The sequence below is a fragment of the Papio anubis genome, chromosome 12 (assembly GCF_008728515.1).
Source record: "Papio anubis isolate 15944 chromosome 12, Panubis1.0, whole genome shotgun sequence".
Lineage (NCBI taxonomy): Eukaryota > Metazoa > Chordata > Mammalia > Primates > Cercopithecidae > Papio > Papio anubis.
In genome coordinates, this window is record NC_044987.1 from 28598863 (window position 1) to 28617192 (window position 18330).

Genomic DNA, 18330 nt, shown 5'->3' on the forward strand with positions numbered 1-18330 from the left:
GACATTCATCAGGTATATTGGTTTGAAATTTTCCTTTTTTGTTGTGTCTCTGCGAGGTTTTGGTATCAGGATGATGTTGGTCTCATGAAATGAGTAAGGAAGGAGTCCTTCTTTTTCTATTGTTTAGAATAGTTTCGGAAGGAATGGCACCAGCTCCTCTTTGTACCTCTGGTAGAACTTGGCTCTGAATCTGTCTGGTCCTGGGCTTTTTTAGGGTTGGTAGACTATTAATTACTGCCTTAGTTTCAGAACTTGTTATTGGTTTATTCAGGGATTCAACTTCTTCCTGGTTTAGTCTTAGGAGGGTGTATGTGTTCAGGAATTTATCCATTTCTCCTACATTTTCTGGTTTATTTGCATAGAAGTGTTTATAGCATTCTCTGATAGCAGTTTGTATTTCTGTGGGATCAGTGGTAATCTCCCCTTTATCATTTTTATTGTGTCTATTTGATTCTTCTCTCTTTTCTTTTGTATTAGTCTGACTAGCAGTGTATCAATTTTGTTAATCTTTTTCAAAAAACCAGCTCTCAGATTCACTGATTTTTTGAAGAGTTTTTCGTGTCTCTGCCTCCTAAGGTTTTCAGCTCTGATCTTAGTTATTTCTTGTCTTCTGCTAGCTTTTGAATTTGTTTGCTCTTGCATCTCTAGTTCTTTTAATAGTGATGTTAGAGTGTGGATTTTAGATTTTTCCCACTTTCTCCTGTGGCCATTTTAGTGCTATAAATTTTCCTCCAAACACTGCTTTAGCCGTGTCCCAGAGATTCTGGTATGTTGTGTTTTTGTTTTCATTAGTTTCAAGAAACTTATTTATTTCTGCCTTAATTTCATTATTTACCCAGTAGTGATTCAGGAGCAGGTTATTCAGTTTCCATTTAGTTACGAGGTTTTGAGTGAGTTTCTGAATCCTGAGTTCTAATTTGATTGCACTGCAGTCTGAGAGACCATTTGTTATAATTTCCGTTCTTTTGCATTTGCTGAGGAGTGTTTTACTTCCATTTATGTGGTTGAGATTAGGATAAGTGCTATGTGGTGCTTAGAAGAATGTATATTCTGTTGTTTTGGGGTGGAGAGTTCTGTAGATGTCTATTAGATCTGCTTGGTTCCAAGCTGAGTTCAAGTCCTGAATATCCTTGTTAATTTTCTGTCTTGTTCATCTGTCTAATATTGACAGTGAGGTGTTAAAGTCTCCAACTATTATTGTGTGGGAGACTAAGTCTTTTTGTAGGTATCCAAGAACTTGTTTTATGAATCTGGGTGCTCTTGTATTGGGTGCATGTATATTTAGAACAGTTAGCTCTTCTTGTTGCATTGATCCCTTTACCCTTATGTAATGCCCTTCTTTGTCTTTTTTGATCTTTGTTGGTTTAAAGTATGTTTTATCAGAGACTAGGATTGCAACCCCTGCTTCTTTTGCTTTCCATTTACTTGGTATATATTCCTCCATACCTTTATTTTGAGCTTTTGTGTGTCTTTGCACATGACATGGGTCTCCTGAATACAGTACATTGATAGGTCTTGACTCTTTATCTGGTTTGCCAGTCTGTGCCTTTTAATCGGGGCATTTTTAGCCCATTTACATTAAAGGTTAACATTGTTATATGTGAATTGCATCCTGTCATTATGATGCTAGCTCACTATTTTGCCCATTATTTGATGCTGTTTCTTCATAGTGTTGATTGTTTTTACATTTTTGTTTGTTTTTGCAGTGGCTGGTACTGGTTTTTCCTTTCCATATTTAGTGCTTCCTTCAGGAGCTCTTGTAAGGCAGGCCTGGTAGTGACAAAATCCCTCAACATTTGCTTGTCTGTAAAGGATTTTATTTCTCCTTCACTTAAGAGGTTTAGTTTGGCTGGATATGAAATTCTGGGTTGAAAATTTTTTTCTTTAAGAATGTTGAATATCGGCCCCCATTCTCTTGTGGCTTGCAGGGTTTCTGCATAGAGATCTGCTGTTAGGCTGATGGGCTTCCCTTTGTGGGTGACCTGCTCTTTCTCTCTGGCTGCCCTTAACTTGTTTTTTCCTTCATTTCAACCTTGGTGAATCTGATGATTATGTGTCTTGGGGTTGCTCCTCTTGAGGAGTATCTTTGTGGCATTCTTTGTATTTCCTGAATTTGAATGTTGGCCTGTCTTGCTATGTTGGGGAATTTCTCCTGGATAATATTCTGAAGAGTGTTTTCCAACTTGTTTCCATTCTCCCATCACTTTCAGGTACACCAATCAGATGTAGTTTTAGTCTTTTCACGTAGTCCCATATTTCTTGAGGCTTTGTTCATTCCTTTTCATCCTTTTTTCCTCTAATCTTGTCTTAGTGCTTTATTTCATTACGTTTATCATCAATCTCTGATATCCCTTCTTCTGTTTGATGGATTCGGCTATTGATCCTGTGTATGCTTCATGAACTTCTCATGCTGTGTTTTTCAGCTCCATCAGGTCATTTATCTTCTTCTGTATACTTATTATTCTAGTCAGCAATTCCTTTAACCTTTTTTCAAGGTTTTTAGCTTCTTTCCATTGGGTTAGAACATGCTCCTTTACTTCTGTAAATTTGTCAAACTCATTCTGTGACCAGTTATGTTTCCTTGCTGGTAAGGAGTTGTGATCCTTTGAAGAAGATGCACTGTGGTTTTTGGCATTTTAAGCCTTTTTGCAATGGTTTTTCCTCATCTTTATGGATTTATCTACCTTTGATCTTTGCTGTTGGTGACCTTCGGATGGAGTTTTTGCTTGGCTGCCCTTTTTGTTGGTGTTGATACTATTGCTTTCTGTTTTTCAGTTTTCCTTCTAACAGTTAGGTCCCTCTTCTGCAAGTCTGCTTGAGTTTGCTGGGAGTCCACTCCAGACCTGTTTGCCTGGGCATCACCGGTGGAGGCTGCAAAACAGCAAAGATTGCTCCCTGCTCCTTCCTCTGGAAGCTTCATCCCAGAGGGGCACCCACCAGATGCCAGCCAGAGCTCTCCTGTACGCGGTGTCTGTTGACCCCTGTTGGGAGATGTCTTCACGTCAAGAGGCTCGGGGTTCCGGGACCCACTTGAGGAAGCAGTCTGTCCCTTAGCAGAGCTTGAGTGCTGTACTGGGAAATCCGCTGCCCTCTTCAGAGCTGGCAGGCAGGAACATTTAAGTTTGCTGAAAGTGCACTCTCAGTTGCCCCTCCCCCCAGGTGCCCTGTCCCAGGGAGATGGGAGTTTTATCTATAAGCCACTGACTGGGGCTTCTGCCTTTCTTTCAGAGATGCCCTGCCCAGAGAGGAGGAATCTAGAGAGGCAGTCTGGCTACTGTGGCTTTGCAGCACTGCAGTGGGCTCCACTCAGAACTTCCCAGAGGCTTTGTTTATACTGTGAGGGGAAAACCACCTACTCAAGCCTCAGTAATGGTGGACGCCCCTCTCCCCACCAAGCTTGAGTGTCCTAAGTCGACTTCAGACTGCTATGCTGGCAGTGAGAAATTCAAGCCAGTGGATCTTAGCTTGCTGGGCTCCATGGAGGTCGGATCTGCTGAGCAAGACCACTTGGCTCCCTGGCTTCAGCCGCCTTTCCAGGGGAGTAAACAGTTCTGTCTTGCTGGCATTCCAGGTGCCACTGGGGTATGAAAAAAAAACTCCTGCAGCTAGCTCGGTGTCTGCCCAAACAGCCACCCAGTTTTGTGCTTGAAACCTAGGGACCATGTGGTATACGCACCCGAGGGAATCTCCTGGTTTGCGGGTTGCAAAGACCATGGGAAAAGCATAGTATCTTGGCCAGATAGCACCATCTCTCACAACACAGTCCCTCATGGCTTCTCTTGGCTAGGGGAGGGAGTTCCCAGACACCTTGTGCTTCCTGGGTGAGGTGATGCCTCACCCTGCTTCAGCTTGCTTTCCATGGGCTGCACTCTCTGTCTAATTAGCCCCAGTGACATGAACCAGGTACCTTGGTTGGAAATGCAGAAATCACCCTCTTTCTGTGTTGGTCTCGCTGGGAGCTGCAGACTGTGGAGCTGTTCCTATTCAGCCATCTTGCCCCTGCTTTCCAATCTCCTTCTTTAATTAATGATTCTTTATATTAGTTTTCCCCATGTGAATAAATCATGTGGTTTCTGACACACGATGAGATCCTAACTGAAGTAGGTCATGATATGGATTCTGCTAATCCAAATAGTTGTCCATGATGTGTAGAAGTAGCAGTCATAGGTGCCCTCTATGGCTATAATCAGGTGTTAGCTCCAGTGAATTCCAGGTGGGACATTCTGTATGCTGTGTGCAAGGCTGAAACCAGGCAAAGGCATGAGTGTCCTCACTTGCCACTCACGTTTATGTTGTGAATTTGTGCAACGTTCATGTCTTTTTGTCCTAGATTTAGTTATCCAGTCCTCTAGGATATTCTGAGAATACTTAGAATTTTTTAATAAATTTATTTTTGACTCAGTGAGCCAGAATTAGATTTTGTTGCTTGCTACTAAGAACACAGATGATGAGAAATAGCTAATATTGCATGCTTAAACTGTTTCAATGCTTGAATTATTCTATATATTTAATTATTCTATATATAATCACATTTAACAATATATTAATTAATCCTCATTCAAATCCTATAAAGTATTGATTATCTTCATTTTATAAATGAAAAAACTGAAGCTCAAAGAGATTAAGATTTGCTCAAGCTCACAGGACTAAGTAGTAGAGATAAGATTCAAATGCAAATGTTGATTTCTAAATTTGATGCTCCCAGTTGAACATATAGACAACCTCTTCATTATTTTGGTAAAAACCATGTAATCAAACAATGTTTTTTTCCCTTAACAACATAAAAATTGTATTTGGCTGTCAACCTAGAAGAAAAAAATCTATGACACATTATTCGTGTTTAGGCTCAAAGCTCAACTTTTAAAAAAAAATTTTATAAATTTAAGGGCTATAAATACAATTTGTTGCATGGATATATTGCAGAGTGGTGGTCTTAGCTTTTATTGTATTCATCACTCAAATAATGTATACTGCATTCATTAAGTAATTTCTTATCACCATCCCCTACTGCGCCCCAGTCCTTGCAAATCACCAATGTCTATCATTCCATGCTCTATGTCCATGTATACACACTATTTAGCTCTCACTTATAAGTGAGAATATGTGGTATTTGACTTTCTGTTTCTGAGTTGTTTCACTTCAGATAATGGCCTCCAGTTCCATCCATATTGCTGTGAAAGATGTGATTTCATGGATTTCATTCTTTATCATGGCTGAATAGTATTACATTGTGTGTATGTGTGTGTGTGTGTGTGTGTGTATAATGGTATGTATGTGTGTGTGTGTGTGTATATATATATATCACATTTTATTTATCTAATTATCCTTTTATGGACACTTAGGTTATTGATTCTGTCCCTACATTTGCCACGGTAAATATCACTACAATAAACTTATTAGTGCCTATCATTTATATAATGATATAAAAAAGACACCTGCACTCGTATGTTTATTGGGTAAATATCAAGTAGTGAGATTGCTAGATCGAATAGTACTTCTGGCTTTAGTTCTTTGGGAATCTCCATATTGTTCTCTAGAGATGTTGTACGAATTTACATTCCCACCAACACTGTATGAGCATTCCCTTTTCTCTGCATCCTTCCCAATCTATTATTTTCTGACTTTTTAATAGTAGTCATTTTGACTAGTGTCAGATGATATGTCACTGCAGTTTTAATTTGCATTTCTCTAATGATTAGTGATGTTGAGCGTTTTTTCATGTTTGTTGGCTATTTGTATGTCTTCTTTTGAAAAATGTCTGTTATTTGTTTTGTTGTTGATGACGCTGCATTAAGTTCATTATAAATTCAGAGCTCAAATTTTATTGAACTTTAGGACCAAATTGAATCAATTACTTCCCTGGGTATCTTGTTCTCATCACTTTCTACTTACTGTCCATAGTCACACATGCACACAAATTTGATATATTAGGAAGTTGAAGTGAGCAATGATTAGTTCTCTCTCCAGTGAATGGTCTAGATCAAGGATGACAATGAAGCTAGGGTTAAGATTAATTCGTGCCAAAATTAAGGGAAATAAATTAGTAGGGAAGTAAGAGCCCTATATCCTGTTTTTCTCATAGTCTAAATATTTTCCTTTCTAGAATTTATACATCCTAACTCTCCAATTTGTCCTTTCCAACATTATCTTGTTGACTTACCATAAATGCTGACCAATCATTATTTTACATCAGATATGCTGATATCTTTCATTTTGGAAAAAAAACATAATTTTTTTTTTATTTTAAAAGTGTGATGACCTAATTCAGTAAGTTATTATTTAAGGATATTGGTTCAAAAGACAGTTCAATGAACCTAAATGCTCAATCTCTGGACCATTTTAGGTAAAAGAATGTTTTAAAGAATTTAAAGAGCCCATTACACTCAGCTACATTTTAAAATTGCATAATTTGATTAATTTGACATTTAAATGTCAAGTACTTTTCCAGCATTTCCTTTCTCATGATTGCTCACTGCTGAGATGTTTGTATGTAATTAGGAGGGTTTTTCCCCCCTTTCCTTTTTAGCCAGTGGTCTACTTCTTCAACCTTACCCATCAGCGGGTCCCAAGATCCAGTTGTGTTCTTCCTAGAATTAATTGTGGCATTACTAAAACTGATTTTCAATATAACTAAAAGTTCAAATATTTAGTTAAGTAAAAATCATTTAAAAGAAAAAATATTCACTTAAGTCGACTTATAGAAGTCACAAATTTTTAGTATGTGATTATTAGTTTGGTGATAATATTATTTCATTGTAAAAATGCCTAGACTATGTAAATTTGGTGGAAGAAATTACATTTTAAATATTTATCTAAATTTTTACTTATTTTATGTGTGTAATACAATGGACATGGAGTATATCTTAATAAAAATACATGTACCATTATACGTATATACATGTATAACAACTAAAATATAATTGCAGAAAAGCACATTAAGTTTTACCATTTTAACCTTAGAAAGTAGAGAAGGTATTAAAGAAATAATAGTCAGTATCAGTAAAGTTATGACGAGATGGGAACTTTTGATCACTGTTGATAGAAATAATGAATTGGTACAACCTTTAAGGAACAAATGTATGACTACTTATGTGGAGTCCTAAATGTTATATCAGGTAACTTCTGGTATATGATTCTAAAAGACTAGTACAGATGCTTCTCTACTTACAACTGGGTTATGTCTCCACAAATCCATTATAAGTAGAACACATCGTAAGTTGAAAATGCACTTAATACTCCAATAACCCCATTGTCAGGTTGAAAAATGGTAAGTTGAAACACTGTAAGTCCAGATGCTCCTCAACTTACAATGAGCCTGCATCACAATAAACTCATCATAATTCACAAACATCATAAGTTGAAAATGAACTTAATACCCTGATGAACCCATCATGAAGTAGAAGAATGGTTAAATCCAACCACAAAAAGTCAGGAACTGTCTGTATACAAAAATACTCTTACCTCAATAATATAGCAGTAGAGGAAAATTAGCAACCAGCTGATTTTTAACTATGGAAACATTTCACAATTTCATAGTTAATATAAAACATGATTTCAAATTAGGAAAGAGAAGAGAGAACATGTGCTATCAAGAATAGCTATTTCTGAGAGACAAGTATATATATGATTTATATATATATATATATATTCTTTTATAATTTCCAGCTTGCATCAGATTTACTGCACTTGACATTTACTACTATTATAGTCAAGAAAAAAATTAAGCCTTATTTTGAGTGCAGGAAGATAATGCCTGGTTCTTCCACAAAAAGCAAACAGTCTTTGAGCTAAGACCAACTGCTCTCCAGTCACAGGCCATGGAAGCTCCTTATGCCCAATATTGATGACTGGGAGGATGAGATTTACCCTGCTGTGGGAATAGCTGAAGGAAGAATATTCCACGCAGAAGGGAGATAATATAAAGGTCAGGATTAATAATTGCACAAGTAATTTGTGTAATTGCTTGTTTAATTAAGTTTTTCTGTTCTGTTTGGTTGCAAACCCTGCTAGGGCAGGATCTTTGGCAGGAATCTCTCTTTGGCATTTGTACAGTGCTTTGCAATATTAATATATGTAAAATCAATGAAACACATCCAATTATAGAATATTCCTTAATATGTTTGTTTGAGTCCAGGCTCAGAGATCATTTTTGTAAACAACAAAACACATTCCTGAATGTTATGCTAATAACCAAAATTAAACTGTAAGAATCCTTAAATCTGGTTATTTCCCCAGCCAGTCTGTGAGAATGGAGGAGACAGGTGAAAGGGAAATGAAAATTCCAGCAGAGGAGAACAGGAAGGGGAGGGCATTCTTGGGTCTTAAGTGCTACTCAGAAATAAACTTAAGCCAATAACAGAAAAACTGAAATATTATCCCTTTTCAAAATCTTTCCACCTCCTTAGTGATCTGTTCCTAAAATAGTAATTTTTGTAATGAATCCATCCAGATTCTTTAATTAGCAAAAGAGATTGCCTAGATATTAAAAACCCCTAAACATAGGGCCCAAATCATGGTGTGACCAGCTAGATGAAAAATAGGCAGCAAGTCACAATATAGGAACAAGGCTCTGATCCCAGGAAGAAGGACCCAAAACCACTGAACACTGTCCATGAGAAAATATTCATCAAGTTAGGCAGCCCCATTCCCACTTGACTTCTGGGAACCAACAGTCTTTCTATTAAAACATTGGATAAAGTCTGGGGGGCATGGGGCATTGAATTGCTTAAGTCAAATAATCTCAAAATATTAATTATTCCTGCTATACCTAGGGGGACTGGGGGACACTATTCCAAATGAGCAGCCAATTGGGCTACAGCCTGAATCTGTGATGCTGCACAATCCTGCAGTTCCTCTGTGATATGACAGGTTGGAGATTTATGTACTCAACCCATTTGCACACTCCTTGTAAATGTGGATGGCCATTTGACAATGAAGGAAGCAAGATGTGTATTAATGGATTAATTTATAACATAAATGTCTAAGGGGTCAAGCAAATAAAGTGAGTGAGTGAAGCAATTTGACTGTAAAGTCAAGAACTAGCCCACTTCTTACACTGGTTGGTCTTTAACAGCATCAAAAATTGCACTCTTTAGCTATGGACATGTTTTGTTTACACATTCTTCATTTCTACCAAGAAATATACCTTTTCACATCTTTTGAGAAACTCATCATTTCACAGGCCACATATTTTCTTTTCTTGGGTTGGATAGAATCTCAGATACAAGAAAGATTTTCATTTTGTTTTAAGTCGCCTTGTATACACAAAACCACAATTCAGCAATGATGAGGGGTGGCACAGCTCCTGGCAGGCTGCAAACTACTTGGCTGTCTGAGGCTGTTTGCTGCTACTCTGCCAGTGATTGCTATGTAGACATGTGGGCCCAGCAATGTTGCATCTTACATGTTCTGGGAAAAGTCAGAAAAAAACATGAATTTTTATGAGGAAATTCACAATTTTGAGGTGTTAGCTCCTAATTTTTAAAAAAGTACATTTGGCCAAAAAAAATATTGGTTTAGAGGTCAAAGGTGGCATACTGACACATTTTTGCCCCTTGAATGCAGACAATCAGAAGAGGTACTTTTCACAGAAGGCAAGTGAATACATTTTGCAGTACATTAAAAATTAAAATACAATAATTAGTAGTACTGCTGAGGAATCTTAGGATGAAATAGGCTGAGTGAAAGACCAATTGGCAGGATTTTTTACAGTAGTGTGAGCAAATGTGATCTGTAAGAGTGTTAGTTGCTGTGAAAAATACAATATAGAATGGGAAACTTGCCACATTTGTAATTTCCGTCGCCATTCTTGGGAAAAATTTTCATGCCAACTCAGGCTTTTTTCCCCCAATCAATGACTTTCCCTATAGAGCCTGAACACATCTGAGTCACTGGTAAAGAAAAAGCTGACCACCACCTTTGTGGTACGTACTTATGTCCCTTTACTCAGGGACTTCACGGAGAAAAGCCCCCATGAGTCATGAGGGCTTCTTCATTAGTTTTCAGAATAAACTGAGCATACATGTTTATTTAAAAACTGAGCTCTGCCTTGAGTGCCTGTAATGTCCTGCTGCCTGCTGTGTCATATCCTGGACTACATAAGCTCAGTCACTGCTCTAAGTGGCTTTTAATTATACACGCATTTTGTCAGCTCAGATTTCTCCAATGACCTGTTTCTAATATTCACAAAATTTAAAGCAGACATATGCACAAAGAAAGATTACTAATTTGATGAGAGGAATGTCCACCAATGATCGGGAATCTTAATCTCCCAAAACATAGCCAGCCGCTCATGGGACAACTTTATGTTTACCTAATCGCTCCAATAGTTCCTAATGCCAATCACAATTCTGTCCAGCAAACACAATGACTGATTGGGAAAATGGAGAATCCTATTCCATTATCCCTGCCTTTAGAGTGAAAAATAGAGCTCTGTAGCACTCAGCAAACTCTCAATGTAAAAATTGAGTGCTAAGATCAGGTACCAATGCCTGAAGAAGCTCAGATTGTCCATTCTAGAAATCAACACCATACAGTTAAACTGTCAGCAGTCAACTTCCTTTAAAAAAAAAAAAAAGAGAGATCAGCTTTTTAAGAATAAGTGCTTCAACAGCGTTAATGCCTCAGATCTGGAGCTCCACGGCATACCTCTGGTGTAAGCTCATTCATGCCTGACTCCCTACCTTGTGTCCCCTGGCTTGTTCCAAACTCCTAAGTAAGCAGCTGATTAGAATTGACAAGAATTCTGCTCCAGGAGCTTCAGCAAGCACAAATCTTTTCCATTTCAGTACTCTGGTAGCTCAAAGGAATGAGCTGCCAAGGGAGCAGTGGAATGGAAAATCATGAGTGCATTCCCTCTCCCTCCGTGAGTACCCACATTAACAGTAAACTTTGGCCTTCAAGTAACTCCTTTTAGGAGGTGTTTCTTAACTAGGTAGAGACACAACCATTACCACCATGAACCCTGTGCATGTGTTAGGTAATTATTCCACCTACAGTGGACTGAAATTAGTTTCCTCATTCTTTTCTATTTGTAGTATCATGAGACAGCAATCGTTTTCTGTTGTTATTTATATGGGTTTTAAGGTCTTTGAATGCTTCTCCACTTCCCTCAAATATCCATCCATTTATTCATCCAGTGAATCAAATTTGTTGACATTTACTTTACGCAAAGCATCACAACAGCTGAGGTGGGAGAGAGACTGTGCTTATGGTACTATATTATTGGTACCATTGTCTGGAGCCTCATTCTCCATTACAAGCATCAATCCTCAGTGAATTATACCAAGGATCTAAACATGCCCCCTTAAAATAATTGCACTAATGAAAGCTTGGAAGAGCTTAATTGGCTGATCCTCAGTCAGTGGTACACATGTAGTCTATATACTTGTGTGACCACACCTAATTCTATACATTGGCTTCACAGGTTGTTCTAGCCTTAAGTATTTTAAGACTCAGTGTTTACTTTTTCCATATACTGGGCATATGTTTGAGGTAAGCCATAGTAAATAATTTTGATTTTAATTTTAGAGCACAGTTAACCAACCATTGATCCATTTCTTTTTTCAAGAGAACAAAGCCTGTACTTAAAAATCTTCATTTAACTCTATGTTACGTCTTTTCTTTGTTGTAAGTCTTTGCAAGATGACTTGAAAGTTGGGAAAATTTATTATTATTGGAATTTGTATTGCTCTCCCCTGGAATGACTATTCCTCCCTTTCAAGAAAAATAAAAAACAAATTTCTAAAAATGTCTTTTTAGAAATTCAGGAACATATAGCATTGGATTAATTAAAGAGTCTCACGACATAGAATCTTGCTTTGGGAGAGATAGTGAGATTTAGCTTTATTTCTTGTTCTCTAAGGGCTTATAATTAAGAGTTTGCTAAGAAAATAATTGCTGGAGTGGCTCAGGTAGGAGCAGAATTCCCATTAAGATTTTTTTCTTTTTACCCTTTTAGGGCAAGTGTGGTATATTTATAGTCACAGAAAAAAATTAGCTGGTATGGAGCTTGCGATGCTCTGAAATGGAAGAATGAATTTTAAAAGGTGATTTATGGGACTAGACATGATTGGATTCAGGAATTCTTAGCTCCAATCCTCCTTTTCTAGTGACTCATTCTATGGAGATAAAGATAATGTTAACCTCATTTTAAAAAAAGGGGAAAATATTCACTTGTTTGGGATATTCTGCGGATTAATGAATAAATTATCATGGAGGACTTTGTTAAGATAATCCTCCATGTAACACTGAATAATAAGGATTGCAGAGAGTAAGCAAAGGCAAAGACTCAGTTTCTCTTTTTTTTTATGGATTAGAACAACTGCCTATCAAGTTGTAAAATGTGAGAACAATTTCCTCTTCTAAAAGTAAGGCATCAAGGTAATTTACATTATTACATAGTATCTTGTCTAGTCAAAGATTAAATTACAGTCCAAATGAGAGTGAATTTTTTTTATCATTCCCTGCTTTTACATAATGTTTGCCCCCCTGCTACATACAGATGCTTCTGCTGAGTTATGAAACTTCATAATAGGATGTGTCTAGAGAAAGTGGTATTGATGTTAAATGCAAAGTATTCTTCTCTAGGGAATTATACTGTGTGCATTGATATGCTGCTAATGATATATAGAGTTTTCTGTACAATTATGATGTACAGTTTAGGAGTCTCTGCAAAACTGTCCACCAATAGCTTTCTGACCAGAGTCATCAGAAATAGGACAGCACAGTGTGTTACAACATAGATAATTTAGGTTTTCAGTGATTGTGATTCCATTTTAACCACTGTATTACCATTTAAAATTGTTAAAATTAAGAAAATAGAGAATCCAATTATAAATAAAACAACTGAAAGTAATTTGAATTATATACATTATCAAATGAATTAGAAATAAGTATACTACTTTACTATGTAAATAGAAGCTGTTTTATGTCTTTCTTCTGTGTTATTGAAAAATTTACATTTAATAGTAGCTAAAATGTGTTCCACAAGATATAATGGTTTCCTGTCAATCTGGGATCCTTCAATTGTTTCCAAAACCTCTGTATGTTCATGTAGATAAGTTCTTGCATATGTTGAGAAAAGGGATGGTTGCAGTGGTTAAGAAACTTACAGGGAAATTATAGTCATGTCTAATATAAAATTATGCTTTTTACTATGCCAAGACTAATTGCATTTTAATTTGCTATTTTTAATATTTGTAATGGAGCCCTGTATGTCTACTTTCCTCTCCTTCCTGGCATTCCCTGCCTCTACATTTCTGAGCCTCACTTGCAATTAGTTGCAGCTGAGTGATTAAGTGTTTCCCGTTGGGCATTGAGTAGAAATAACGTGGGCCATTTTCAGGCCTGACACATTTCACCTACGGTGTATACTTTGTACTTGTTTTCCTATTAGCCGAAGGCAGATGACATGGATGCTTTAAAGGATGGTAGCACCACAAGATGAAGGGATTCTGGGTCTCTTAAGACAAAGTGGAGAGAAACCCCAACCCCATTGAATTGAAAACCCACTGTAGAGTTATGACTTCTCCTTTAATGATCCTTAATTATTTGGGTTATTTTGTTACTGCAGCTTAGCGTATTCTAACTAGTACAGAATTACATTCTTTAAAATCCTTTATGCCGGTCTAATACACAAATATATTCTATTCTCTAAGAACTGGCTCAAATTTGGTATTTTCTGTACAGCTTTCTTAATCTTTTGTATTGATATTAATGACCTCTTCCTGGTCTGACTTCTTGTACTAATCATTTGACTATTAATGAGAGACCAACATCTATCTGTAGGCGTGGTCATCAAAACAAAAAGGGAAACAGACAGCTACATAATTTTATTTTCAGTGGGGATTAAACATAACAGGTCTGGTCAGAGGTTAAAGATATATCTCTAGTACTAAATTCTAAAAGATGTTTCAAACATAAAACTTAATATAGGAAAGGTAGTCATATAATAGAAAATGTCCTCGACAACATGCCTTCAGCAAGTGTAATGAGAAGATTTAATAGTACGGTTACAGCATCTTTTGATTATGACCATTGTCGTGATTGGCGACTCCTTAGAATGCTAAGGTAACATGTAGCAAATAAGTAATTGCTGTTTATTGACTAAAATTCAAAGATCAGATTTACACTGATTTGAAAGTCCACCTTTAGAAATTATCCATAAGATATAATAGCTGTTTTATTCAGATTTTTAAAATGATAATTTTATTGCAATCAATTGTGATTGTTATTGCCATCCAGTCTGGCCTTGACAGTAGATTCTTAGTTACTGGTTGAAGGTGAATCTATTACCCTGGAGACCAGAAAAGCTGATGGTTTGACTGTCAACCTTTTGTGGACATTAGTGAACCTAACCTAGACCCTTTAAGACACCTGCAGAAACAGCCAGAACACACACACACACACACACACACACACACACACTCTTCTGGGTCTGTCCCAACTGAAGGCCTAAAATGGTTAAAGATAATAAAATAATTATTCTGCTCATTATAATTAATTTACATTTCTAAAGCAGACGTTATCATCATAGTTTAATAAATATCTTTATTGGTCTGTCTTGTTTCAGCAATATAGGGTCTCGGTGAATCTGAATAATATAATTATCTGAAAATACATCTCCTAAGATGATGTTACTAGAAATGAATCATTTTGTAAGATAATTGATATTTTATAACAAAGTATACTCAAGTCTTATATATGATGATATTTAGGCAACAAGATCAACTGTTTATTGAGGTCGCAGCTACTTTCAGACAGAATGGATATATCATTTTATGATGGAGACTTATTTACTTATTTACTGTAGGGAAGCATTCAACCTAATTATCTCAAAGTGGTAACAGATTGCTAAAATATTAAGAAATTTAAAACAGTGTGATTTGATGATACATATTCTCTAGCAGAATTTTTTTACATACAAATTGCACTTATTGAGTTTCAATTATATATATTTTTTGTTTTTCAAAATTTAAAATATTTTTGGTTAATTTTTATAATATTTTAATTTAAAAGTTACCAGTCATCAATTTTTGAGAAGCAAAATCATTAATTTTATATCTCAAAGCAGTCTCTAAATAATATTTCCATAAATATAAATGGGGAAGTTGAGGCATAAATCCCACAATTCTCACCTACAAGTCCCCAATACATTTTGTAAAACCTAAATCCTATAGATCCTGCCTCAAAGCCTCTCTACGTTTAGTAGTTTCTAGATTATTGCGGCAACAAACAAAATTAGCTGAGCACAGCTGTACTCACTGAAGAGCCGCTGAAGGTCTACAGTCTGCCAGCACACAGAAGTGTTTCCTTGCAGCTGTACCCACTACTGGTCCTCTGGGTCTGTTGTTAATTATTTTTGAATTGTCCTTTTGTTACTTCAATGGCCTCAAGCTACTTTAAATTTCCATTCTGGACCTATTTGTGCACCTTTAAAATATTTGTGCTGTTAATTAGCATATATTAATTAATAATTTCTGAACTATGTTCCTGAAGTAATTTAACAACAATCCCAAATTAAAAAGCTTCTTGTACAAGGTAGAAAAGCCTAGGTAGAAAATTGATTGAAATTGATTGAAAGCTTTTATCCCCCACAAATCACACAGGAAAGGGCAAAAACTTTCAGGTAAAATTGGAATGTATAATGCATGGTAGTATTTCTCTAAATTAAGCATTGCTTTTATCTGTGAAAGTATTAGAGAAAAATCTGGAAAAGATCCCATAATTCCATCATTTTAACAAGTAATTTCATTTTGTAAATTTCCTTTGAGTATGTGTCCATATGTGCAGAAATAAATGTATTTAGAATATCAGACCTTTTTTTTTTTTTTTTTTTTGGAGATGGAGTCCAATCTGTCTTTCTGGCTGGAGTGCAGTGGTGCCATCTCAGCTCACTGAAGCCTCCACCTCCCAGGTTCAAGTGATTCTCCTGCCTCGGCCTCCTGTGTAGCTGGGATTAAAAGCAGGCACCATGACACCCAGCTAATTTTTGTATTTTTTGTAGAGATGGGGTTTCGCCATGTTGGCTAGGCTGGTCTCGAACTCCTTGACCTCAGGTGATCCACCTGCCTCAGCCTCTCAAAGTGCTAGGATTACAGGAGTGAGTCACCGTGCTTGGCCTGTATTCAGAATTAGTATTTTTTATATTATACTGTGATATCAACCTATCGTGACTTAGTAGAAGAGTTTTGTTTAGAGTTCTAAAGATAAATGCAGATTTTTATATCTCCATTATGATATTCAATATCTCATCCTATATTAAAAGCATTGGGTAATACGCAGACTTTGTACAAGACATTTAAATTAAATATGTGGTTTCCCTTTATTCAATCCTTTTTGCTGAGCTCTTTATAATCTTTTTCTTTTTTTTTCCCATATTATACTCATACTTCTGAGCTTTCACTAGTTACGAGGAATGGCCTAAGGCCAAATGTGCTTTTAAATCTGGGCTGCAATGATTTATTTATGGGCAATTTACTGAAAGGTTTCTCCATATTAAAAAACAAAACAAAAACAAAACAAAACAAAAGACCTGTATGAAAGGGATTCACTAAGTATAGTAAAAGGAACAAGGAAACATAATTTTTAAAATTATGCACAAAAAATAGGGTAGGCTGAAATGTTGTAATAATCTCTTTGAAAAATAAATTTGAATTTCCTTTGCAATTTTCGTTTATTTGGGGAAACTTTTTCATTATCTTATCCCTTTTCCATTTCTATGGTATTTTCTCATTCTAAGTAAGATAAATTAGTAAAGGACTGACAAAGCATGAATAAGAATACATGTGTGTATATATATATCCTTTCACTTTTCTTTAGTTTATCCTCACTATCTGACTAATATAACAACAGCTTTCTCTTTTTATACACAGAGACTTCGCTTTACACAGTTTCATTTAAACTAAGGACATCAGTTCTCTACCATGGAGAAAAATCCATCCTGTTTTCCAAGGTCTTGCTATGAGATTTTGGCTATGAAAAAGCAAATGCCAAAATATGCATTCATTGGTTGAGGTTGGCCTTCCAGATGAATGACAGTGAGCTATACCTATTTACATGTTTATTTATAATAACAATTTCATATATCTATATAATGATTTATAACCTTTAACATACATAAATAAATAAATTTTAAACATAAAAATTTAAAAATATTAAATTTAATCTTCTCAAAAACTCTATCATAGAAAGAGAAAGATATTTAGACATTTATTTCCTGACAGTTATTTTCTTTTCTTTTTTTTTTTTAAATTTATTTATTATTATTATACTTTAAGTTGTAGGGTACATGTGCATAACGTGCAGGTTTGTTACATATGTATACTTGTGCCATGTTGGTGTGCTGCACCCATCAACTCATCATTTACATCAGGTATAACTCCCAATGCAATCCCTCCCCCCTCCCCCCTCCCCATGACAGGCCCCGGTGTGTGATGTTCCCCTTCCTGAGTCCAAGTGATCTCATTGTTCAGTTCCCACCTATGAGTGAGAACATGCGGTGTTTGGTTTTCTGTTCTTGTGATAGTTTGCTAAGAATGATGGTTTCCAGCTGCATCCATGTCCCTACAAAGGACACAAACTCATCCTTTTTTATGGCTGCATAGTATTCCATGGTGTATATGTGCCACATTTTCTTAATCCAATCTGTCACTGATGGACATTTGGGTTGATTCCAAGTCTTTGCTATTGTGAATAGTGCTGCAATAAACATACGTGTGCATGTGTCTTTAGAGCAGCATAATTTATAATCCTTTGGGTATATACCCAGTAATGGGATGGCTGGGTCATATGGTACATCTAGTTCTAGATCCTTGAGGAATCGCCGTACTGTTTTCCATAATGGTTGAACTAGTTTACAATCCCACCAACAGTGTAAAAGTGTTCCTGTTTCTCCACATCCTCTCCAGCACCTGTTGTTTCCTGACTTTTTAATGATCGCCATTCTAACTGGTGTGAGATGGTATCTCATTGTGGTTTTGATTTGCATTTCTCTGATGGCCAGTGATGATGAGCATTTTTTCATGTGTCTGTTGGCTGTATGAATGTCTTCTTTTGAGAAATGTCTGTTCATATCCTTTGCCCACTTTTTGATGGGGTTGTTTGTTTTTTTCTTGTAAATTTGTTTGAGTTCTTTGTAGGTTCTGGATATTAGCCCTTTGTCAGATGAGTAGATTGCAAAAATTTTCTCCCATTCTGTAGGTTGCCTGTTCACTCTGATGGTAGTTTCTTTTGCTGTGCAGAAGCTCTTTAGTTTAATGAGATCCCATTTGTCAATTTTGGCTTTTGCTGCCGTTGCTTTTGGTGTTTTAGACATGAAGTCTTTGCCCA

At 36.3% G+C, this 18330-nt stretch overlaps 1 protein-coding gene across 6 annotated transcripts in view; it reads right to left on the reverse strand.

Annotated features, from left to right (window-relative positions):
- Positions 1-18330, reverse strand: part of GRIA4 (glutamate ionotropic receptor AMPA type subunit 4) — a 382415-nt gene that overhangs the window by 256957 nt on the left and 107128 nt on the right. The window contains exon 1 of one of the 6 annotated variants that reach the window (XM_031653000.1): positions 7169-7620. The exons of the other annotated variants lie outside the window; for them this stretch is intronic. The gene's annotated coding sequence lies outside the window, so the exon portion shown is untranslated. Of the gene's footprint in view, positions 1-7168; positions 7621-18330 lie in introns of those variants that run through there. 6 annotated transcript variants of the gene reach the window in all.